At 40.1% G+C, this 26,839-nt stretch overlaps 1 long non-coding RNA gene across 5 annotated transcripts; it reads left to right on the top strand.

Annotated features, from left to right (window-relative positions):
- Window positions 1-215: 215 nt before the first annotated feature.
- On the top strand, window positions 216-26,839 carry LOC309654330. Of its 5 annotated transcripts, none has more exons than XR_014260152.1 (3): window positions 216-10,021; window positions 15,283-16,332; window positions 20,387-26,839. It is a non-coding gene; the product is annotated as an uncharacterized lncRNA (long non-coding RNA). The 5 variants fall into 5 exon arrangements; XR_014260153.1 differs by having other exon boundaries at window positions 17,800-26,839; XR_014260154.1 differs by lacking the exon at window positions 20,387-26,839 and having other exon boundaries at window positions 216-501; window positions 628-10,021; window positions 15,283-16,726.

The raw sequence follows: 26,839 nt of genomic DNA, 5'->3' as shown, positions 1-26,839 counted from the left end.
TATGGGATCCGTTTTATGTAGACAGCATGCCATTTTGTAAACATACCTGAAGCATTTCTTCCTTTGATCTCATGAAAGTTGAGAAAATGGGAAAAAATCAGCGTCAGGAGGAACAGTGCTGCTAATCTATGCTCTGCTATTAATCCAGAAGGCTACACAGATCTTATTTCGTTCACCAGAACTCTGCCACTCACCAGAACTCTGCCACTCATAGAGCTTTATGTTGTCCAAAAAAAAAAAAAAAAAAGGTCTTTCCTTTTGTTCACTGACATATACCGTTTGCTTTAAAATGTTAGTCTGTGTAGTACCTAGATATGGGTATTTGGGGAACTTTGAATAGAAAAATAACAGAAAACTTTAAAACACAGCTATGTCCAAAAGCATTATAGGCATTTTGGTGAAGAACAGGCAAACAGAACAGGAACCAATGGATATAATGAACCAAGAAGAAATTCTGGAGGAAAAGGTATTATGTAGTACCTGAGGTGCTTTTGGCTGCAGGTAAGAGAAAACCTAACACTGACTTCAGCCATAAGGACATTTATTTTTAGCTTAATAAGAATTTTGGTGATAAAGAGGTGCTCAGGTTCATTCAGTGACTCAGTGTTTTTTTCTGTGTTCCATCAGCTTCAGCGTTGCTGTTCTGTGTCTATTGCCTCATGGTCACAAGATGACTACCACAGCTCCAAATATGGTATCTTCATACATCCCAAACAAGGTGGTAAGGGCAGCTCTCAGCCTTTTATCAGAGAGAAAAATATCTTTCCCATACTCTCCCATTACTCCCTCCCACTCCACCCCCCTACTTAATCTTGTTAGAAAAAAGAAGGTCAAGGCCCACCATAAAACTAACTAGTTTAGATTCTTGATTCATCTTTTATAGCTAGGGGAGAGGCCCATTTCCAGGAGCATGTGATCATCCACCAAAAATGAGTTCCATAACCTAGAGAAGATACCAGGGACTTAAGATATTATGCCCACCTTTGAGAGAGGCCATAGTCTTGTGAAGAACTGATTGCATGTTCTTTGATAAGTGCCAATTAGAAGTATATATGGCGTGCTTTCTAGAAGAAAAAAGGTGAGAGTTCACACTCTGAGGATCCATGAACTGGGCAAAAGAAGGTCCTTAGTAAGGGCTACATTTAGAAGTAGCCTGTTAACTAGTGTAAACTGTTAACTTGTGTCTTGGCTTCCCTCTCTGAGTTGAAAATCAGAAGTGTAAATTGCCTCAGTACCTATTAACGTCATAGAAGACCGAAATTTTGATTCTGTTGAGTCTGTAGAGATTTATTTTGATATATATTGCTATAAATGAATTTTTAAATAATTAGAATTACAAATTTGTGAATGGGATCATTTATCAATAGCATATGATCTGGAATTTTTAAAAAATATGTATATGACCAGTCCTGGAGCTATAAGTGTAGAAGGGGAAAAACAAAAAGGCAACAATTTTCAAGATAGGTTTTATTTCTAAGAAGTACTTAATTTTAGAGAGAAGGGAAAATAATTTTATAAATGAAATGTATCATGAGCATGGTATTACTACCATATATAGACTATTTCCTTGCACTAAACCCTGTATTAAATACTTCACATATATTCTGATTTTCTCATTGTAACAATTATGAAAGAATATCATTTTTCAAGTGAGAAAGTTTTAGCTCAGATATTAACTGGTAGGAGTAACAGCTAATAATAGGAAGAGCTGGAATTAACTTGGTTCCAAAGCCAAGTTCTCAACTATTATGCTATACTTAAAGATACTTGTTCAAATTACCTACGGTAGTAGTTGGATTTGGTGGCTTCTTTGAAATTTTCATTCTGGCTTAAAATTTAAAATTAAATTTGATTTTTGTGGGAATTTTGTTTCTGTTTAACCTCTGATCCTTATATTTCTTATACTTCCTTTGCATTTTTGTTGCTTTTGGATTTTGCCTGTATTTTGTAACTTTCCTCTAAATTATTTGCATTCCTTTCCCCTTCTCTCCCCCCGTGGAAATACATGCCCTATTGTATTGGAAATCAAGGGAGAAGTAAGATTTAAATAGAAAATTTTGTTTTACGCACAGCTTTTCAAGCACGTCTTACAGGTATACCCAACCATATCTATTTTAAAACCACTTCTTAAATTTCATCAGGAAATAAAAACTAGGCAAAAAATGTTTTGTTGAACAAATGATAAAGTGCCTAAAATATGTCAGTGTCTGTGCCAGGAGTTAGAGAAGACATCTGCCATTTTTTAATTTTACAATATGATGAGGAAGATGCACAATGAACAGGATTGCAGGATGCAGTGATGTCACTGTAGCAGAGACTGCTGTTTGCCACTAACACATTCTCCTAGCCATCTGCACAAAAGACATTTACCAGCTTCCCTTGTAGCTAAGTGGAGCCGCTTACCAAGTACTCAGCCAAAAAGAATCAAAAGGTTTGCGTGTTTCTTCGAAGTGTTCCTGCACTCCTTCCTCTCAGCTGGCTAGAATGTAGATATGATGACTAGAACTCCAGTAGCTCCCTTGGACTTTGCGGTAAGGCCACAGAGGATGATGGAGTAACAAGATAGAAAGAGCCCGAAGCCCTGATGACTGTGAGGGAAGCTGCCCTACTAGTCCTGACTGTTGCCTCTGGATGTGTTTTATGTGAGGGAGAAGTTTCTTTCTGGTTTAAGTCCTTCTGAGTTTTCTGTTACTCAATGCAAATGCAAATTCTAACCAATGTAGCCACCAGAAGGTTTTAAGCAGGAGTGGGGATGTTAGATTAGCATGGGGATCACTAAACCATCATGGGTTCCCCTGCAGAATGACAAACTTGCATCTCCTTTTCACTGAAATTGGTAAATCAGGAGAGACTCTTGGAAAGAATACCCTGATTTTAGCACAGACTTGAGTAGTGTTTCATGACTGTCCAATATAAAGAATAAATTTAGGTGGATTCTAAGCTACTTAAACAACAAAAGAAAATTGATTGAATTGAAAGGAAATAACGGCTTTCTGGTCATTGGTGTCAGACCTAGGTTTAAATCTCAGCTCTGCCAATTATAACCATAACCCTACCAAGTTGTATGAGTACTAGTAATGATATCCATCTGGAGAGCATTTTCTAGTGGTGTGCCACATGGTTCTGGCCTGTTCGTTATTTTTGCCAACATCTTGAATGAAGACAAAAGTTTTACTGTGGCAAGTACTGTGGAACAGCTTGCTCAGTTTCTGTTCCAGCCTCTTCCTCTTATGCAGACCCTGGGAAGCCCAAAAACTACATTTTCTAGACCTCCTCACAGCTTGGGTTCTGGATATGAATTGCATGCCATCTATTCGATGCATTCTTGCAAGATTTGGAGGATGAAAATGAAACAGAAGCTATCCTCCTACCCATTTTTGGTGATTTTCTTGAAAGCAAGCTCATAGCAGCAGCAATGTTCTAGAGTCCATTCTTGAGATTCTTCGGTATCTAGGGTCCACGTCCCAGTGCCAAGTCACCAGTTCCGTGAATATCAAGATACAGTCGAGTGGTGGCAGTGACGGTAATGGCAGCAGTATCAGCAACTTCCTGGTCTGGCTTCCTGATCTGTGGAGTGGTCTCAGGTATGAACTTGTCCCCCAAATGACCAACTCTACCGTGTTGTTCTGGTTGTCATTTCTGGAGGCACAGTCTAAAGCTTGTTCTTCCATGTATGTAGAAGTATCAAATTCCCTGCATTAAGTATTTTTTTGCTTAAAATACCTAGAATAAACATTTCCTAGACGTAACTCTGACTCGTACGCCTACAAGGTAGGAGTCATGAACATCGGAGATCCAGACCTGGTTCTGTCATTCTTTCCCCCTCTTTGCACTTTATGAAGAATAATGACCTCTGTTCTGGTTACGTCCCAGAATCTTTTGTGAAGTTCAGTGAGATATGACAATATTTTGTAAACCCTAAATATAAACTATTATGATTGTTATAAATGCCTACATTAAAGAACAGACATTCACCTAGGAGTGGGAAAAATTCTTGTCCTTTTTAGCACTAAAATGCACTGTTTTACTTGAACACACATATATCACATCTGTCAGGAGGTAAAGTAAGAATTATATTCAGACAAAGGGCTGAACTTTGAATTAGGTTATGTGTCCGCAAGAAATCACCGTTAATAACATTTAATTTAAACCAAGTTATTGTCACCTGAGCATGTTTGTTTAACTGACACCTTCATAGATTATTTAAATCATGATACCTTGTATTTAGATGTCACATGTTTGAAGGACACAGAGTTTAAATTTCCTACGCAAATTCACCCCTAGTCAATATAATCTCTCTACTTAGTCTTTCATAATTTTACCACACCCTCACAACAGTTCTGAAATGGCTGTCTCAAAAATTACTGGTGATTTCATAATTGGTAAATCCTGCGACACTGTTCCTTTGGTTTCTATGGCTTTATATTCTGGTTCACTTCCTACCTCAGACCCGTCATTGCCCAACTCTCTCATAGATTGGCTTCCTCTGCCTATTATTTAGATATAGAAATCCTTCGACATTCTATCATTGTCTTTTCTCATTCTGCTTTCTCTCCCTAGTCATTTCAAACACTCCTACACCTCCTCCAGATGGCTTCCAGCCTCTCCCTGACTTCCAGTCTTAAAATCTAAGCACCCAGAATTGAAATTCACTCTCTTTTCCCCAACCCTCTCCTCTTCCTATTATTTGTTAACATTACCATCATTGCAGTCACGCAGTTGAAAGCTCATGTGCCCTTTCCTTCATCCTCTCCTCAACATCAAATTAGTTTCCAAGTTCTATACCTTTGATGTCCCTATCTCCTTGTTCTTCCTTTCCCTCTTGATCCTGCCCTGGTACATGGATTCATTTCTCACTTGAAATATTGATACTTAATTATCTCTCACTTTTCTAATAATTTCTGTACTATGTCACCTTTGAAATCCTTAACTCAAAAGGCTTTGATATTCAGAAATCAATATTCATCATATATATAAACAATAACCAGCTAGAAGATATAATGCAAGAGAAGACCCTTTTTATGCTAGCAAGAAAAAAGATAAAATATCCAGCCATGAACCTAATGGGAAACGTGCAAAAGTTATATAAGGAAAATTTTAAAAACACTTTTACTGAAAGACAAGGTAGACTAGAGCAAATGGAATGAGAAAACCATGTTCTTAGATGGGAAGATCCAACATCACTAAGATAATTGATAAATTTAACATGATCCCAACAAAAATGTCAATCTTTTTTTCTAGAGCTAGACAAGTTGAATGTATTCTTAGAATATAAATAATTATAGCTCCCCCCGAAAAAAAAATCTTTAAAAAAAAAAGCGATGTCTGAGGGGTTGACCCTACTAGGTATTAAACATAGAGTCATATTCCTAAATCCCTATAAGTAAAGTCAAACAACAAATGACAAAGTAGGAAGAGATATTTATAACACATACCACATACAAAGGAGTAATGGCCCCAATATGGAAAGAACTCCTAAAAACGGGGGAAGAAGGAACACCAACAACCCCATAGAAAAGTGGACAAAAGATATGAACAGACAGCTCACAGAGAGAAGAAATGATCCTTAAACATTAAAAAAAAAAATTCTCAACCTGATTCATACTAAGAGAAATACAAATTAAAACTATGCCAAGTTACCCCTCCTTACCTATCAGGTTAGCAAAAAAAAAAAAAAAAAATCTATGCTTGATGCCATCCTCTTTTAGAAACATTGGGGGCGGGGGCACAGGCATTTAATATTGTTTCCTTGCACATTTCCTAAAGAATCTACTAGAGAACAGACTTCAAATGTCCAAATGACTAGAGAGATGTCAACCTAAGGACCGGTGGTGAGCATTAAATACCTATTTACTTGTAAAACAAAGACGACATGAGGGTTAGAGAGGAAAGAGCATAGTATGTATTGGCTATATGCTCTGAAAATGTATATAAAATCAAACTATAGAAAATGGAGAGAGTATATGCAAACAATTTTTAAACTGTTTCAGTAATATTGGTGATGGTAGAATAGGTGATTTTGCTGAGACTGTAGTGGATATAATGCAAGACCATGCAAACTGTAATTGTGTGATCTTCTAATTCTATCATTCTCTGGTCTCTGAGAACCTGGATTCTCAGAAGAAACGTGATACTGATGTGAAACAGAAGATGTTAAGTAAAAACAATACAGTCCTGACTTTGCATTGGAAGTATCAGTGTGAACTCATGGAATATCTTGCCATACAATAGAAAAGAAACTTATCAAATACTACTTAGGTCATGTCAAAAGGACATAAGACCCAAGTTGAAGAAGCTGCCACTGGCCAGAGATGGAACAATTAAACTCCATAGGGATAATAACTTCAGGAGATTGACACACTTAAAATGTTTTAATCCATAAGTTTTAATGATCCTAAAAAAATTAATTGGTCACCTTTTGAGAGTGATAGGCAACCAACTTATTATTTTCAAAACTGGGTAAAGGGAAAGAATCAAATATTTATCCTGCCTTTCCTATGTGAGCTATACTACTGGATAATCAAATAATAGATGAGGGGGAGCTACTGTATATAGAAATGTTCTAGCTAATAAGTAAGGGAGTGATAAAATTGGAATATCATCATTTTGCAATCCCTAATGAATTGAATGGATCTAGACAATAGGCATTGACAGCTACTAATATCACAAAGAGAGAAATAAAAAGACATCATGTGCCCCAGTATAGAAGAGTACAGTTCACAATTAAGTAGCCTTGCCTCCAAAAATTAAACTGAAATCTAATCAAGTCTCTGTACCCAATTACCAATTTACAGGAAGTACACAGATCATGAAACACTGCATCATGGCGATACAATCAGTAAAATCCAGAGTCTGGGAAACTCTACAGGCCAAATAGTTGAGTTTCTTTAACAAATAACTTTCAAGGAAAAAAAAGAAAAAGCAATGGAAAGAGAACCTGTAGATTAAAAGAGACTTCTTAAAAAGTTATATTAAAGTTCATAGTAAATAAAAAATAGAAGAAAGTTAACTATAGTGTTTAGAGTTGCACACTTGGGTGATATAAAGAGAAGCAAGGAAATGATTATCATAAAAATGAGAATAAGTGGAAATACGGATGGCTTCTGGGGTAGCTGCCAAAGTTCTGTTTCCTCACCTAGGTGGTGGTTACAAAGGTGTTTGCTTACAATAATTTATTAAGGTATTCTTTATTTTATGTGGCTTTCTGTATCTTTTATGTTTTACATTTTTAAACGTTATTTTTTTAAGCAGTATGTTGAAAATTGACCAATTATAAGGAAATTTGCCTTTCCTATATCAACTGTATTTAGGATAACCAAATTGCCAACTTGTCACAGGGAAAATTTTTCTTTAGTAAAAAATTCCAAATAATAAGTGTGGAAGGAGTGACAAAATTAGAAAATCACCACTTTGCACCCCCTACCCCTAATGAAATAGGAGCTTCAGGCAAATTTCATTAACGGATGAAACCAATAGGTAGTAGATGAATAGGAAATTTTATAATGGAAGAATCAGGCTGTCACCACCTGAACCCACTTACCAGTCTTTGCATTACTATTAATAAATGTGGACAAGCAAGATATTAGGATATTTCTATTCATAAATACAGGAGATAAGGGAACAAGTTAAATAAATAACACCCCCAGGAAAGCAACCAGACCAATACAGAATCAGGAGCATTCTAAGGGATGACTTGCATGGGTATCTCAACAAGACAACAGCATAAAGAAAAAAGGTGGGGTGAGGAGGGCTGCTGTGGATTAAAATAAACTGAAGAGCTATAAAAACCACATTCCATGTGTGGACCTTGTTTAGAACATGATTTAAACAAGCCAGCTAACCAAAGACATTTTTTAGATAATCAGGGAGATTTTACTTTATTTTGTTTTTTAATTTTTATTTTATATTGGAGTATAGTTGATTAATAATGTTGTGTTAGTTTCAGGTGTACAGCAGAGTGATTCAGTTATACATGTATCCATTCTCTTTCAAATTCTTTTCCCATTTAGGTTATTACAGAATATTGAGCAGAGTTCCCTGTGCTATACAGTAGGTCCTTGTTGGTTATCTATTTTAAATATAGCAGTGGAAATTTTAATATGGACTGGGGATTAGTCAATCCCAAAGAATCATTAGGTGTGATGATGGCATTTTGTTTGTAAGAAAATGTCCATACTTTTTAGAGACGCATGCTAAAATACATAGAATTGAAAACACAGGATGTCCAGGATTTACTCTGAAATACTTTGGCAAAAGACAGAGCGGAGGATAGAGGAAGAATGATAAAATCTTGACACAGGCATACCTCAGAAATATTGCAGGTTTGGTTTCAGACCACTGCAATCAAGTGAATATTGCAATAAAGCGAGTCACATGAATTTTTTGGTCTTCCAGTGCATACAAAAGTTTACACTATACTGTAGTCTGTTAAGTGTGCAATAGCATTATTTCTAAAGAAAAAAACAATGTACATACCTTAATTTAGAAATAATGCTGTTGGGAAAATGGCACTGATAGACTTGCTCAACTCAGGCTTGCTACAAACCTCCAATTAGTAAAAAACACATTATCTGCAAAGTTCAATAAACCAAAGCACAATACAATGAGGTATGCCTATAATTGTTTAGTCTGGGTATGGGGCTTATAGAGATTCACTGTTTTGTTTTACTTCTGTACATGTTTGAACATTTTTTCATTTACAAAGGTTTACATGATTCTCCCTTCTATTAAATAAGAGATTTGAAATATGGAACTCAAAATCCAAGCTTTTTAGAAGGTATTCATGGCATTGCACTACCAGCTCCTTCACGTCACATGAGCTGAAAAGAAGGCAGGCATAGATTCCCAAGGGAAAATCATGGTGCTGTTTCTAGAAGAAGGAGAATCAAAGCCAGGCAAAAATCATAAGAGTTGCCCACCATTGTTCCCACACAACTTTTTGAGCTTCATCTTACAAAATGCATGTAGCCAAACAGGACCACGTGCTGTGTCCTGAGTAGAGTGCATTCCTATGCCTCTTAGTCTTGCTCAGGCTGTCCTCTGTACTTTTTTTTTTATTTAACTGAGGTCATACTTTCCTTCAAAATCCACCACAACTGCCATCTTAGGGGTAGCCTTTGCCTTACAAGCCCATAAAATAAGAAGACTCCTGTGGCACTGGATTCGGCCTCTGTGATAGTATTCTGCCTTGTATGGGCAAACATGTGTATCCATAGCCCCCACTAAATTGGAGGCTCCCTGAAGGCTCCTTTCATTGTATACCTCAAAGAATGAAGCCCAATGAGCTGTCTATAGCAAGGGCACAATCCTTGTTTGCCTAATTGAATTAACACCAGTGATTTTCAGATTGAGTTTCTCAACAAGGCACAAAGTATTAATAAGCTAAGAACTTGTCATCTTTCATAATAGCAAATAAATGGAACATTTATTATCCAATATCTCTTGCCTGTTTAAAGACATTGGATATCGTTTTAGTTGAAGTACTAGATATTAGGTCCAAATTGTCTCTAGTCAAGATGCCTGCTTTGAGGTCTGTAGGGGTAGACTGAGAAGTGTTTGCATTTTGAAATATGTTAATTTTTTGCCAACCACAGCAGATGGTCACCCTTACTGCTTGTAACAGACATTTAACTGATTTGACAATAGCCTTATGGTCTTTCTGGTAGGACTCCAAATATTTGCATTAAACGGATCTTTGATTAAACTACTGTTTTATCATGTGAGTCTGTAAATGGTAACATCCTCAAATCTAACTGAATTCCAATAAGAATATAACATTTTTATATTTTTATTTTTGTGATTGGAGTCTACTATTGTCTATGTGAAATTATGCTATGCAAATGTATATATTTTTTAATTTAATAAGCCCTTTTTGAAAGGACGTCTTGACATAGGCTTGTGTTTGCATTTGTAAACCAGAACTGCTTCTCTCTCTTGTCTAGGTGATGTGGTCCTACATATGGAAGGTGGGCTTCACCTATGGGAAAGAAGCAGGAGACACATTCATTGAGCACTGTGGCAGGTACCTTCATTTAACTTATTCCAAAGAGCCAAGGTCAATGTGGGCCTTTGAACATAATCACAAAATGAGGAACTAGTTCCTCCCACTTGTCCATGATCTGCTGCCCACCTACAGGAACTACACACCAAATATTCCTGGATCTTTAGATCCTGATATCTCAGAGAAGTTAAGACCACTCCCTCCTTGTTCAAATGGGAAAACAGGTTTTGGAAAGGTGAGAAAAGTGATGACTCAAGACTCAGGCCACCTGGCCCCTGGCCTCCAGTATAAATTCAGGGCCTCCCTGAGAACGTGAAGCTGCCTGAAGTTAACCCACACTTGCAGTTCACTCTTACTTGCAGCTGAGAGCACCCTAAACTGTTATGCTTCTCTTACCCCAGGTCTCTTCCCTCCACACACCTCTATTTCTGTGTTTTGGCCTTTCTCCAACCATTTTTATAATCAGACAGCATTAAATGTAGGGGGGTGTGTGAATTGTGAGTGAGAACAAATCCCCTAGCAAAGAGACTTCCATTAAAACAAATTCATACTTGTTTCCTTATCTCTATTCCAGAGGCAGAGATGCCCAGTAGAATGGTCTTCCTGAATGGATTTGCCTGGTTATAATAAATCTGGGGGTCTCTAGGAGTGGGAGAGCCCACTGCTCTGCCTGGAAACCAGTCACCTGGTCTTCTGCCCCAATAACCACATCATCGATTCCATTGCTCACTCATGAATAAGCTTTGTGCTGAATGATTTTGGCCCCCTGGCCCTGATCCCTTAAATGAATGCCCAGGATATGACAGCCCCCAAACACATTAGTCTTCTTCTAGTTCTGGATGGAAAATATTATATAATGCTTAAGGCTGGGCTTGTTCCTAAGCCCTTGAAATCTTCAGGCTCCTTGATACCAGGGACAAAACCATATTTCTTCTATATTTCCCCAAATTATGACTTGTAAGGAAGATATATAATAATTAAAAGTCCTTATTAATTGAATTCTGCCAACAGACTAGCAACTCCCCAGACTGATAACAAAGCCAGGCAGAGCAGCTGTCAGCTTGAGGATGGCATCTGTGGAGGCAAACTCCTGCTCTCCCTGGCTTCTTCTTGATCCAGGCAGAGAACATAAAAATTTGTTGCATCAGATACCTGATTGAGGCCCAGATCAAGGCAAAATGCCAGTGCTTACGTGAGCTCTGCACTTCCCATCTCCTACCTTGGGCTATAATTAGCAGACAGGGAAATCAGCAGGAGGTATGAGAGCATGTCTTCAAAACTGAATGGAAATCAATGGGGAAATGACTTGCTTTACCGAAATCTGTTCCACATGCAAAGTTCCAGGAATATTTTAAAATAAGGTCTATTACAGGTTAAATGCAACATCTAAATAACCTTCAGATTATCTAGCCAATGACATTTCTAGATGATCTTTAAAATGCCTCCCATCGTATCTCTTTCTAAAAGATGTAGGAGAAGTAGGAGTATTAATAAATTAGTTCATACTTATGAATATTTCTCACAGTCTTTCCAATGCTCTTCAGTCCCTTAATAATCTACATGTAATTTTAAAACTTTTTATTACGGAAACTTCAAACAAATATGTAAGTTAAGAGAACAGTATAATGAACCTTCATGTACCCTTAACCCAACTTAAATAAGTATCAATTCACAGTCAGTCTCATTTTCTCTGTACTCCAATCCATTTTCCCCGTGTTCTCCAGATTATCTTGAAACAAATCTCAAGTATATCACTTATTTTAAATATTTCAGCAAGCTATAACCATTGTTCAGTCCAGTTCTCAAAAAGACTTCTTCTGGATCACTCCTGATTTTTAGTAGTCAATAGTTGTTTAAAACTTTGATACAGTTTCTATAAAAATAAACATATTTACTTATAAATTTCTTTACACTGATTTAGTTAGTTCATCCATTTGTCCATCCATTTGTTCATTCATCACACGTCAGAAACATTTATTGGGAATTCCCTGGCGGTCCAGGGGTTAGACTCCATGGTTCCACTGCAGGGGACACGGGTTCAATCCCAGGTCAGGGAGCTAAGATCCTGCATGCCGTACAGCCAGGAAAAAAAAAAAAGAAAAAGTTTATTAAGTACTTAGTATGTACTGGACCTACTTGGAATTCTGGGAATACAGCTATGAACAAAGTAGACAAGAACCCCTGATATTATATTTTGGTAGGGAGAGGAAAATAGTAAACAAATTAGAAAATTCATAAACAAGTTTACTTGATCGTGTGCTTTGCTTTGGCCAGTGGGACATTAGCAAGCATGGTAAAAGGAGACTGGATAAGCACTTGCACACTAGAGCTTGTCCTCTTGGAACGCTCTCTCTGGAAGCTAGCCACCATGCTGAAAAGTGACTTGAGCTAGACTAGTGAGTGATGAGGGGCCACATGGAGACACCCTCTGGAGGATGAGTTCACCTTGGACAGTGCAGCACCACCGAGCTCCTAAAAGAATGTGGTCACATTACTGCAGTCAACCCTCAAAATCATGAGAAACCGTAAATCACTGTTTTTAGTCATTATTTTGGGGGGTGGTTAATTACATGGCAATAGAAAATTGAAACAGAAAGTAGTACCTGGAAGTGGGGTGCTGCTGTAACGGAAACCTAAAGCAGGTGATTTTGAGACTGAGCCACGGAGAAAGACTGGAAGGGTGGCAAAGGCAGTGAGGAAATTGAACGCTGGAAAGATGGTCATCTGTGTTGTAAAGCTGGGGAACAACTGGTAAAGCTGATGACTGTGGTAACATGAAAGATAGAAAATGTACTTAATGAACTTGTGGATCTGTCCAAAGGAAACTTCCAAGTAGAATGCCAAAGGGGCTAATCTGCTTCTTTTAGCTGCCTGTCATAAAATATGGGAAGGAAGGATGAACAAGAATTTCAGTTTTCAAGCAGAAAAAGTAATAAATGGCCTCAGGATGCTGCCAGCAAAATGTGATCTTAGTCAAGATCAAGTTGAGGGTGTGGCTATAAGACCTATTTTAAGACTTCAGAGCCCAAAGTGCAGAGGGCCCGTTCCCAAGAGATGTGTGGATCGGAGTGTGACTCTTGTCTAATGGAGTAGATTATAATTTACCATACAGAACATCCACATTTTAAAAGGAACTGTACACATTACAGTAAAGGAACAAAGACAGTTGAAAATGAAAAGAGACCTCTGGGCTCCCACCTTTCCAAGAGCAAGAAGCAGACTGAGAAAATCAGCCTCAAAGATGAACCATTTCTCATGGAAAAGGAAGAAGGTCTCAGAGGACAGAGCCAACAGCCAAGAACAATGGATTGAGGAAAAAGTGAACATATTAGAAAATTCATAAACAAGATCATTTCAAATGGCAAGGAAAAAAAAAAAAAAAGAACAAGGTAATGTGATGGTAATTTGGCGGGGTGTGGTGGAGGAGGGAACAGAAGCAGGCCCCAGTCAAGCAATAGTCCCTCCCTCCAGACCCAGGGAAACTGGCAACATGTGTACAGCTGGCTTTTAGAACTGCTAAGGACCCGTGCCTGCTATGTGCCTTTAAATGTCCTCCCCCTGAGAACGGGAGCATCTGCTGCTATCTTATCCCTCTCTCACCACTGCGTGTGGGGTTGGGGGAGGGGGGTTGGTGATGGTGGCAGATAACTTGAATTTTTAGTTCACAGGTTTCCAGACTGAGAAAAGCCACACCCAAGCAACCTCATCCACGTCCAGACCTGATCCAAATGATGAAATTCTGAGCACTGAGCAGCTGCCATACTGGGTGAGACTTCGGGAGGTACTGGAAGAGATGAATGTGTTTTGCATAAGGGAGAAATGCCAATAATTTATGGCCGGAAGGTGGATTGCGATAGATTATAAAGATGACCGCAAAGGGCTTCCCTGGTGGTGCAGTGGTTAAGAATCTGCCTGCCAATGCAGGGGACAAGAAGATCCCACATGCTGCGGAGCAACTAAGCCTGTGAGCCACAACTACTGAGCCTGCGCTCTAGAGCCCACGAGCCACAACTACTGAGCCCACGTGCCACAACTACTGAAGCCCACGCACCTAGATCCCATGCTCCACAACAAAAGAAGCCACCACGATGAGAAGCCCACGCACCGCAATGAAGAGTAGCCCCTGCTCGCCACAACTAGAGAAAGCCCGTGCACAGCAACGAAGACCCAACGCAGCCAAAAATAAATAAAATAAAATAAATAAATAAAAAAAAAAGATGGCCACAAAATCTTTTGTGTCCTCACATAGAGACCAGAAGTCTATTTCTCCTCCCCTCGAGTCTGGGCTGGCTTCATGACCTGTTTTGACAAATAGAAGCAGCAGAAGTGATACTGTGCCAGGTCTTAAAAAGACTGTGCAGCTTCCACGTTTGCCCTCTTGGAGCCCCAAGCCACATGGAAAGAGGTTCAGCCACCCAGATGGAGAGCTGAAAGGTGCCTGGCTAAAAGAAAACTGTTTCTCTGCTCGTAGCACTTCTGACACCAAGTGTGTAGATTTTCCACACCAAGCGATTCTCCAATTCTCTGTGCACACCAAGTGGTGTCCCACAATTTAATTCAATTCTGACACTATTAATCTAGAGTTAGCACACACGTTAAGGGATCAGTCCCACAAGACTGCCCCCACCTTCAGATGCAAATAGTGGGTCCCCAGTTTACCCACACTTCTGTCCAACTTGGTTACGAATCAGGAGTTCCCACAACCCTCTCCTCTGGTGTGATAATTTGCTATGATGTCTCAGAACTCAGGGAAACACTCTGCTTACTATTATTGGCTTATTATAAAGGATACTGTAAAGGGTACAGAAGAACAGCCAAAGGAAGAGGTACATGGGGTGGGGTCTGGAAGAATCCTGAGCACAGGAGCTTCTGTCCCGTGAATTTGGGGCATGCATCCCCCGGCACATAGACGTGTTCACCAAACTAGAAGCTCTCTGAACAATCTATAGTTTAGTCATTTTATGAAGGTCCCATTTGTAGGTATGATTGATTAAATCACTGGCCATTGATGATTAACTCAGTCTCCCTGGAGGCTGGGGGTGGGACTGAAAGTTCTAATCCTCTAGTCACATGGTTGGTTCCTCTGGTCACCAGCCTGTGTCCTGGGGCTTTTGGCCACCATTCATCTTATTAACATAAACTCAAGCATGGTTGAAAGGGGTTTATTATGATTACCAAAGACCCTTCTCTCACCACATAACTCAGGAAATCACAAAAATTTTAAGAGCTCTGTGACAGGAACTGGGACGAAGACCAAATATAGATGTCTTATTTTATCACAGTGTCACACTGGCCAAGCCCTTGATGTTCCAGCTGTCACAGTGAGACACCAGACTTGTGGGAAAACCTGTCTTGAATTCCCAGCCGCAGGCAAAGAGCTGTCCTGCTAAGTCCAGCGAACCCAAATTGCACAACTGTGAGTAAATGCACAGGGGTTGTTTTAAACCACTAAGTTTTGGGATAGCTAGTTACAAAGCAATAGATGAATGCAACAGAAATATAGTGATGGACTAATTATAGCTCACGTTCTTTGGGGTTCACCCTTCCAAAGGTGGAGGTTTCGCCTGGGCTCACTCATAGGGCTGCATTCAGCTGGAGGGTTAGCTGGGCTGGAAGGTCGAAGACAGCCTCACTCACAGGGCTGGCCATTGGTTCTTCTCCATATGTCCTCTCATCTTTAGTAGACTAGACCAGTTTCCTTACATGGTGGTCTTAGGGCAGCGTTCCCAGAAGGAAAAACCAGGAACTGCAAGGCTCCCTGAAGGTGAGTCTCTACGGACTTATACAGTGTCACTTCCACCACATTCTATTGGTCAAAGCAAGTCAAACAGTCAGCCCAGATTCATTCAAGAGACGGGAGAGAACCAAGTAGTTTCTTTTCTCATCTTATTGATGAGAAGAGCCGCAAAGTATTGTGGCCAAGTTTTTCAATTTTTATCACAAAATTTTAGTGAAATGCCAGATATTTGTGCTTAGGAACAGAACTAGAATGACTGTACACAAAATAACATATATGACATTTAAAAATTAATCTAAGAAAGCATTATATCATCATTTTTACTTTAGCCCTAATGTCAAAAACCACCTTAACTTTCTTTTTTTCTTTATTTTTAGAAAGCCAATTTTAAAAGATACCAAATACTAAATACTAAAATAGGGTCTCCGAACTGTTTTATGAGTTACCAAACATCTCCTCAGGTCTTGAGATCATCCTGCATGGACCCCATCGCTGGTGAGGGCTTTTCTCCCGCTGAAATCCTTTTAAGCCTGGGGAAAAGAGAGTAAGGAGAAAGTGGAATGAGAAAGCAGCAATCAGCTGGAAATTCTGTCAGGTAAGACCTCTAGATCATTGGGTAGGTCCTGATCTATCAGAAATCGTGCTCTAAAACTTCTATAAAAACCTACATTTCAAAGTGTTAAGCTTAACTTTTCTGGACTTGTCCTTGAGTGATTAATAGTTAGAAACGTACTGAGAACCAGCTCTTGTAGAGCATCCTTTCGTTCACAAATTCCACAAATATGGGTTTGCTAAACTAGAAGAATTAGAGAATATCTGCATTTAGTCCAAGATATTTATGTCATGGGTCATAAAGCAATGGTGACACTTATCTAAGCCTGATAAAGGAAACTTACCCATTTGCAGGAATCTTTATGATTGTTTGTAGCATCTTTTATAATCTAGAGAAATTTCTTGCACAAAGTGTTTTGATCAAAAACGCTATAAGAAGGCTTCCCTGGTGGCGCAGTGGTTAAGAATCTGCCTGCCAGCTCAATATCAAAAACACAAACAATGCAATCCAAAAATGGGCAGAAGACCTAAATAGACATTTCTCCAAAGAAGATATACAGATTGCCAACAAACACATGAAAGGATGCTCAACATCACTAATCATTAGAGAAATGCAAATCAAAACTGCAATGAGGTATCACCTCACACCAGTCAGAATGGCCATCATCAAAAAATCTACAAACAATAAATGCTGGAGAGGGTGTGGAGAAAAGGGAACCCCGGTGCACTGTTGGTGGGAATGTAAATTAACATAGCCACTATGGAGAACAGTATGGAGGTTCCTTAAAAAACTAAAAATAGAACTACCATATGACCAAGCAATCCCACTACTGGGCATATACCCTGAGAAAACCATAATTCAAAAAGAGTCATGTACCACAATATTCATTGCAGCTCTATTTACAATAGCCAGGACGTGGAAGCAACCTAAGTGTCCATCAACACATGAATGGATAAAGAAGATGTGGCACATATATACAATGGAATATTACTCAGCCATAAAAAGAAACAAAATTGAGTTATTTGTAGTGAAGTGGATGGACCTAGAGTCTGTCATACAGAGTGAAGTAAGTCAGAAAGAGAAAAACAAATACCATATGCTAACACATATATATGGAATTCAAAAAAAAATGGTTCTGAAGAACCTAGGGGCAGGACAGGAATAAAGACGCATAAGTAGAGAATGGACTTGAGGACATCGGGAGGGGGATGGGTGAGCTGGGACGAAGTGAGAGAGTGGCATGGACATATATACACTACCAAATGTAAAATAGATAGCTAGTGGGAAGCAGCCACATAGCACAGGGAGATCAGCTCCGTGCTTTGTGACCACCTAGAGGGGTGGGATAGGGAGGGTGGGAGGGATACGCGAGAGGGAGGAGATATGGGGATATATGTATATGTATAGCTGATTCACTTTGTTATAAAGCAGAAACTAACACACCACTGTAAAGCAATTATACTCCAATAAAGATGTTAAAAAAAAAAAAGAATCCACCTGCCAATGCAGGAGACACAGGTTCGAGCCCTGGTCCGGGATGATCCCACATGCTGTGGAGCAACTAAGCCCGTGTGCCACAACTACTGAGCCTGAGTGCCACAACTACTGAAGCCCGCGTGCCTAGAGCCTGTGATCCGTAACAAGAGAAGCCACTGCAGTGAGACGCCCGTGCACCGCAACGAAGAGTAGCCCCTGCTCACTGCAACTAGAGAAAACCACGCACAGCAGCAAAGAAACAAAGCAGCCAAAATAAATAAATAAAATATATAAATTTATTTTTTAAAAATGCTATAAGAGAGCTCAGTGTCTGCCTAAGAAGTAACACAGTGCATTCCTCAATAGAGATTAAAGTTGAAGCAATCCGTAGTATCAATGAGGCAATCTTTTCTTTTTATTGGGGGGAGGTTATGATAACTGTGTTAGATAAAGCAAAAGTTGCATGCAATTTTTCAGTTCTACCACTAGATGTATCCATCTTCTTACCAACTTACTCATCTTCTTACCAACACAAGACAGAAATCTCCGGTGCATAATTTGTGCAAAGCTTAATGTTAGGCACTCCAGATTATCAAAAATAAGATGCAGTTGATGTTCTAAACATCCTAGTAGTCTGGTGGGGATAAGACAAGAACTCAAGAATCTGTATTTCAAAGCAGAGTATAAATGTCAAAATACAAATGAGAAGTTCTATGGAAACTCGAAAGAAAGAATAACTCCAAAACATTAGCAGAAGATTTTTGGATGAGGTAGCATTTGAATTTTGAAGTTCCAGTAGCATTTCAACTGACTGAGGTGGAGAGTGTTGGATAAACAAACACAGAGGTGGGAAAGCATGATAATGTGTTCTTGGAGCACCAAGAGATAAGACTTGAGATGTAGTGTAGGGCTATATTGTTTTAAATGCCGAGTTGAAGAGATTATAATTAATTCAATCAGTGATGGAGGTGCCCCCCCTGCCCCCGCCCCCCCCACCCCGGTTCTTTGAGACACCAGTCTATAAACCAGGCTCTGCTCCTCCACATTCCTTCCTTTGGGCGGAGTCAGGACTCCCTTTCTCCCACACCTACAGCCCTCCTACCTACTAGAATATCTGACAGATGTGTTGGGGGTAGTGAAAGTGAGAGACAAAAAATAAACCCAAATTCATTTTTCCCAGTTTTTCTCTTTTTATTAAGCATGCTCATGTTATTATTATTTTGACTATTTTCGAAAATTTGGCTTACCACTAAAGAATGTATATTTCATATGATGAGAATATTCAAAAGAATAGACCACATTATGGAGGTAACTAAAATATCCACAAACGTTACTGAGTTGAGGAAGATTATTTGAACACATAGTGTATATTGCTCCAAAGAATAATGTCCAATTAGGGCAGAGATTGCAAACTGGTGACTTGGGGTCCTATCTAGCTCAAAATATGTTCTGTTAGGGCACTTCCCTGGTGGTCCAGCAGCTAAGACTCCGTGCTCCCAATGCAGGGGGCCCGGGTTTGATCCCTGGTCAGGGAAATAGATCCCACATGCCACAGCTAAAGATCCAGCATGCCACAATGAAGATCCCGCACTTCACAATGAAGATCCTGTGTGCTGCAACTAAGACTTGGCACAGCCAAATAAATAAATATTAAAAAAAAAAAATATATATATATATATATATGTGTTTTGTTAAATTTGCACAACATTAAAATTTTTTTTGAGTTAGTTGATATTACTTTACAAATCATGAGGCTTTCACATGCAATCTAGATTTCTGGCTTCTCTTCAAATATTGTAAAATTTCATAACAAGGCATCCCCTTTCCCATTCAGCATAGTCAGCTGGAGCTGTGCAGAGACCACCCCCCGCGTTCAGTAACACACCTCCTCTCTAGTTTCCATGTGTCCTGCTCCCTTCTGTAATACACAGGATCTGCTTTCCCATTTATATTACTTGTCTGTCCCATAGACATTTGATTTGTGTGATCTCTATGTCTGCCCATTTGGATCTGCAGATTTTAGTATCTTTGTTGGACTGGTCATCACCAATCATTACACACTGATGTTCTCAAACTCTTTCCTGCATCCACATTTTGGTCAGTGTGTAAAATTGATTTTGTTGCAACTGAGCATATATGCCATCAATTCATTAAGCTAAGTGGGTTGTGTGACTTGCTTTTGAATCGGGTATAATCTTCTACAAGAAAGAGGTAAGAGACAAAGTGTAGAATCCAGAAAGATCACATGATTAATGGAACACCGGAGAACTTTGCCCCATGAGTATATAAGGGCAGCAAAAAAATGTCTGTTCAAATAACAATACAATGAATTCAATAACTATGGGTGCTCTGGTGGTGAGATATTTCGAAATATATTAATGTGTTTTTTTACTTCTGTACTTCTTTGGCTACGCCTTCCCCCCTAATTTAGTCTTCATCGCCTTAAGAAGGATTAGGATATTTTTTAGCAGGAATGCAAAGTCATTGTTTAATCTTGAAGCCCATTTCAGAAGCAAGAGTCTTGAAAGCCAGGTGTACAGTCAGGGTCTAAACAGGAAAACAGAAATTCCTTTAAGAACTTACAGTATAGGAAAATTGACTTGGGTAACTGGGTTTACAGGAGATGGAGTAGGTGAGAAGCCAGAGACTGGATGGTGAAGTCACCCAGAGATGAGCATCGTCAGCAAGACTGGAGGGACGAAGGGAGGAGACTCGCTACAGGAAACTGGATCCACAGTGGAATGAGGCAGCTCCTGCCAGAGGTACCGCAGAGGCAGAGAGAAATACTTAGAATTCTCCCTTCCCATCCCCGGCCCCATCTCCTGCTAGTGTCATCCAGTGGCTGAACCCAGCCAGAGTCAGTACCACGGGGACCTGCAGGCATCCGGAGCCCCCCGGAGAGATGGACAGGGGCAGGACCAGAGAGCACGAGAGGGCAAGCAGGCTCAGTGTCCGCACACCAATTACAAAGGCCAGCCACTGGGGATAGAACAGGGTTTGGCTCTGTTTTGTTTTGTTTTCATCTTCCTAAACGTTCTCCTTAAATCTCTAGACCCAAAGCCTGGAGGGCTAAGTTTAGAGTCTATAACATAAACCACAGGGTGTAGAACATGAGGTCATGGCAATTTCCTGTCACACAAAAAGGCAATAAAAACCCTTCCTGGCTTGGGAGAAGGAGCTTGGAAGAAATGCTGAGGAACACAGGATTCTCAAGCTCCGTGAACGGGGACAGGCGGGGAAAAGGAGCCTCAGCTTGAAATTCCTAGAGCAGGGGGTGCTCATGCACTATTTTCTTTTTTTTTTTTTTTATTCCTTTATTTTTATTTTTTTTTAATTTATTTATTTACTTTTGGCTGTGTTGGGTGTTCGTTTCTGTGCGAGGGCTTTCTCCAGTTGCGGCAAGCGGGGGCCACTCTTCATCGCGGTGCGCGGGCCTCTCACTGTCGCGGCCTCTCTTGTTGCGGAGCACAGGCTCCAGATGCGCAGGCTCAGTAGTTGTGGCTCACGGGCCCAGTTGCTCCGCAGCATGTGGGATCTTCCCAGACCAGGGCTCGAACCCGTGTTCCCTGCAGTAGCAGGCAGATTCTCAACCACTGCACCACCAGGGAAGCCCCTGCACTATTTTCTGTTTGGAAATTTGGAAGGACACCACCTTAAAGAATATCCCACACCAACAATAGAGTAGCAATGGCGGGGTGGAGTGTTTAGGCAGAGAAACGGCCTGTGATTGTGGTTTTCCATGGGTTTTCTGGGGTTATGTGTGTCCTGGACAAGATCCAGAGGCCACGTGCCTCCATGCAGGCTGCACAACAGCTGAGAGGGTGTTACTGGGGCAGGACTGGATTCCAGCTGGGGAGAGCATACCCCTCGAGCAGGGAGGCCAAGGCAAGCGCCATAGGCTTCCAAGCAGGTGATGGCTAGTGGTGCGCACAGCAGAGAATGAGACACCTTAGCTGAGCAAGGTGTCGTCTTAGGCCAGCAAGGGGCAGAGGTCGGCAGATCAGCAGGTGAGCCAGACACTCCTCTGCACAGCCCAGTGCTGGACTCAGGCCACCTGCCACCTGTACTCAAGAGCACAGCCCTGGGGCAAAGGTTTGGGAGGGTCAGAAAAGCCTAATCATGGACTTCGACTTTGAAATAACTGAATTTGAATTTTGAATTGGTTATGTAGGGAGAAAAAGAATAATTTTCCTTCTACCCTTGTAAATTCTCAGCTGGGGCCCCTATAACAGAAGACAGATTAACAAGAGAAAACAAGCAGAAGTTTATTAACATGTGTATCACACATGTAACACATGGGAGAACCCAGAGATGAGTACCTCATAGGTTTGGTTAGAACTTTAGTTTATATAATATCTTAGCAAAGGAACAATAAATTTTAGAGAAGTGACAAGAAAAAGAAAAAGGACCTAGAGTCTCCAATGGGCAGCAAATTATGGCATGGCAAGTATATGGGAAACTAATGAGAGACAAAGGCTAGGTTGTAAACTTTGCATGTAAACTCCTCTGGTGTCATCTCCAGGCTGACAGGGTCTAAAGTCTCCAGTGATTCACTTTTGTCCTTCCTCGTAGAGAGGGGTGGGACACCTTTTAAATTTATGTCCTACTTTTAGGCAAATAGGGGGAAGGCAGGGAACTTTTCTTTTTTCTTTCTTTTTTTAAAAGGAAACTATTTCATAAACAAATAGCATTTTAAAAAATTCTGTTGAGGTGTAATTGACATATTAGTTTCACGTGTACAGTGCAATGATTCGGTATTTGTATATATTGCGAAATGATCATCACAATAAATCCGCTTAACATCCATCACCATGCACAGTTATATTTAGAATTCTTTTCTTGTGCTCAGAACTTTCAAGACCCATTCTTCTAGCTGCTTTCAAATATGCAATACAATATTCTTAACTATAGTCACACTGCAGTGCATTATATCCCCATGACTTTCCTTATATCTGATTCTTCTCATTTGCCTTTAGCTCAAAATTATCCTTATGCCTAAGTGGCATGTTTGGGGGTGGCATATTCTGTCACCCTTCAGTTATTTTTCCAAAAGAGATGAGATTTTAAACTGGAGCTGTCTGAGTTGCCTTAAAGGAACAGGATGAAATGTTTTCCCACCATTTGTAGAAATGAGGGGCTGTTTCAATTTTTAATGACAAATAAAGAAGCTTACATTTCTTTGTTTCTGAATCATTACGACCATAAACTTCAAACCTATTGCATATGAAGGGTTTCAGGCAATTTTTTCTGCTCTGAGTTTAAACGCACAGACTACACACACACACACACACACACACACACACACACACACACACACACGCATGCACTACTTTGCAGCCCTTCAATGGCCTTCTTTATTCTAGCTGAATCGGCCTTTCCCCAAAGCAGTGAATGCCATTCTAATGAATGGAGAATCACTGGGCAACAAGTATCATTTTTGGAAAGAAAACAAACCTTGATATAAAATTTCCAAATAGCTTTCAAAATTCCAAATTCATTTCTTCTAGCGAATTAACCATGGTCCTCACAAAGACATTTACTCTCATCTAGATGTCCCCACTTCCAGGAGGTTTCTGTATAGAATCTGTTTTCTCTCTTCAAAAGCCCTCTAGGTTTACCTGGGTGGCCTTGGTGTTAAGTAAAATCCTCACATGCCTTCATCAGTGGCTTTCCTTCATTCCCCCACTGACCCCACCTCATAGGAAGCTTCAGCCATTATGTACACAGAGTCTCCCTCGATGGGGGATAAGCTTCAGACAGGCTTTGGACAAGGTCCCAAGTACAGGGGTGCAGGATGTGCATTGCCCGGGGGCATCGTTTTTATCCTCGGCTGGATGTCTGACTCCCCCCACAGGGTTATACATGGTGGTCCTCACTCCACAACAAAGTAAGCGGCTATCTTTTCTTAAGAGCAACAGACAGTGCGGGCCAGACCCTCAACCCAAGTCCCTCTTCTCCTTGCTGGCGGCTGTGTCTTCCTTGGCTTGTGGCAGAGAAAGGGCTGTGGGCATCTCCTGAGCCAAGGTTCTGCCCCAATCAGTACGGCCCTGCCCTTGTCTCTTTTCTGCCTCCCCAGCACCTCCCAGGTCTGCTCAGTTTCTATATCAGTAGCGTTGGGTTCTCTTTCAAGCCTAGCTTTAAAAATCTTGTCTCTTTCTCCAAAGCCTAGTCTTTCCAGATATTCCCCTAGGCCTGGTATTAGGGCCTGAGTTGCTGTAAGATTTTGTTTGGTGCTTCATGTCTTTATCTCTCTGGAAAGAGGCTCAGTTCTTTGAATCATTCGGAGTCCAAGAAAGAAGCTTTAAATATAGCATCCCACGTTCTTTGCTTTCTTCTGCCAGCTATCCTGTGTCTACCTCTGCTTAGCACTCCTGGCCTATCAACTGGGCCCAAGGAACTCAGGGATCTGGTCCAGGTCATGGGGAACCAGAGACTCAAACACATTATGGTACCATTTCTACTCTACTGAGGCCACCCATAGTGGGGTGGGGCACTCTGCAGGGGTGTCCTCCAAGGGTCCCTTGTGAAAAGTGGGGCACAGGCTCCTGCTTTGATGACTGAACCAAGCTCCACCAACCTACCCCCCACTGCAGGTCTGACTGCTCCCCAGGGGGCTGGGTTCTAGTAGCCCCATTCAGTCACGTTAGCTTTTTTGCTCTCCTCTCCCTCTTTCTCTGATTCCTCTCTTCCAGTCCTGGAAAAGCTTCTGTTATTGTCCTGCCCTGGAGGTGGGGAAATGCCCAGGAGTCAGAGTATATTGCTCCCTACTTTATGGTTACTTTTTATAAAACCTAAACTCTGGTCCTCTAATCAAGTTCAAAATTTGGAACCAACCTCTCTGTGAATTCAAAACAAAACCATTTCTCTGTCAAAGGCTTGGCTCACACAAATCCAAAATGCTGTGCTTTCAGACTCTTTTGCCAGGTGTGAATTTAAAAATTCATTCAGTCCTTCAATTAAATTATTTGAATTATTTCTTTGTAGGCAGCATCTGCCTTCATCAAACAGTGAATGTCATTATCCAACCAGTGAAAAACTACAGAATAATTTTAGGAGACGAAAAGGTCCAAGGTTAATATCTCTAAATTCTATCTCAGTACAAATTTACGGACATGCTGAGACATTGTTATACTTTGGAATTATTGCTGATTGTATGGTTTTGTTTTGACCCTTTGTATTTCTTCAAGAATGCCATCATGGCTTTAAAAATATTTGATGAACCACTTCTTTATTGACATGTCTTGCAAGGCACTATGGAAAGATGGATGTTAAACGGAGTCAAGGTTTAAAGGCTTATCAAAATTTCTGGACTTAGAGGGACTTCCCTGATGGTCCAGTGGTTAAGAATCTGCCTTCCAATGCAGGGGACGTGGGTTCGATCCCTAGCTGGAGAACTAAGATCCCACATGCCGCAGGGCAACTAAGCCCGCGCACCACAACTACTGAGCCTGCATGCTGCAACTAGAGAGAAGCCCACATGCCCCAACGAAGAGCCCGCATGACGCAACAAAAGATCCCTCATGCCGCAACTAAGACCTGATGCAGCCAAATAAATAAATAAATATTTTTTTAAAATTCTGGACTTAGAGATTTCCTTATGACATTTGGTTATTTCTTCTGATATATTTAACATCTCTTTATAGTCTAATACTCAGTAGAGAGAATCTCTGCGTAAATGGGGAGATCATTTTTATAGGGAAAGACATGAGTTCATTAATCACTGAATTAAAACTTGTTTCGGTAAATTTATGAGGTAATAGAATAAATTTAAGACTTTATTTAGTAGCCTGTTTTTTCAGATCTCCACTTTGGTCATAATATTTACTTACTCCTTGAGAAGAAGATTCTAGAAAAACTGTCAGTTTTTCTTCAAAGGGGTCTTTAAATAATCCACATAACCCTTTGTACTAAATAACCAGATAATTAAGCCCTGACCTATGTCTCCTGACCCTGTAGACTTTCTCCCTTTAGTATCTGCGGCTGGTCTTGATTTCTGCCTGGGGCACAACGTAATATTGATGAAGAGATAATGTGTTCTTAAAATGTCTTTTCACCCTGTACAATTAATGAGAAAATTATGTATTTATCAAAGGCTTGCCAATATTTTTTTGCTCAGTATTCCAAAGCTTTCAAGCTATTGCCTCAAACTATAGCTCAACAACATTCTTAAATAATGAAGCATTTGAATTTCTAGGAAGGTAATAGCCATTTACTGCAAAGATATCCAGGCTAATTTAGAAAGAAAGAGTAACGCATCTACTGAAAGACAGTTTTCTACTTCCCTTCTCCAGGTTCTAATGTCTTCATGGAATTACCTTACTAGGGAAATCTCTTTGTCTTTCATTAAAGATTTAGCTCCTGCATGAGAAGTATTCTTTTTTTAAAATTGAGGTATAGGGACTTCCCTGGTGGGCCAGTGGTTAAGACTCCATGCTCTCAATGCAGGCGGCATGGGTTCAATCACTGGTAAGGGAAAAAAGATCCCTCATGTTGCACGGTGCAGCCAAAATATAAAATAAAATATTAATAATAATAATAAATAAATTGAAGTATAGTTGATTTACAATATTGTGTTAGCTTCAGGTGTACAGCAAAGTGATTCAGTTATACATACATATATTTTCTTCAGATACTTTCCATTATAATTTATTACAAGATATTGAGTATAGTTCCCTGTGCTATATAGTAAACCCTTGTTGTTTATTTTATATATAGTGGTGTGTATCTATTAATCCCATACTCCTAATTTATCCCCCTCTTCCCCTTTGGTAACCATAAATTTGTTTTCAAATGTCGTATATTAATGCATATATGTGGAATCTAGAAAAATGGTACAGATGTACCAGTTTGCAAGGCAGAAATAGAGACGCAGATGTAGAGAACAAACGTATGGACACCAAGGGGGGAAAGCGGGGTGGTGGGGGGCGATGAATTGGGAGGCTGGGATTGACATATATACACTAATATGTATAAAATAGATAACTAATAAGAATCTGCTGTATAGCACAGGGAACTCTACTTCACTTAGCTGTACAGTAGAAACTAACACAACATTGTAAAACAACTATACCCC

Source organism: Balaenoptera physalus (assembly GCF_965194825.1).
Source record: "Balaenoptera physalus genome assembly, chromosome: 2".
Taxonomy (NCBI): domain Eukaryota; kingdom Metazoa; phylum Chordata; class Mammalia; order Artiodactyla; family Balaenopteridae; genus Balaenoptera; species Balaenoptera physalus.
The sequence above is the reverse complement of the archived record's forward strand: the minus strand, read 5'-3'. Positions and strand labels throughout refer to the sequence as shown.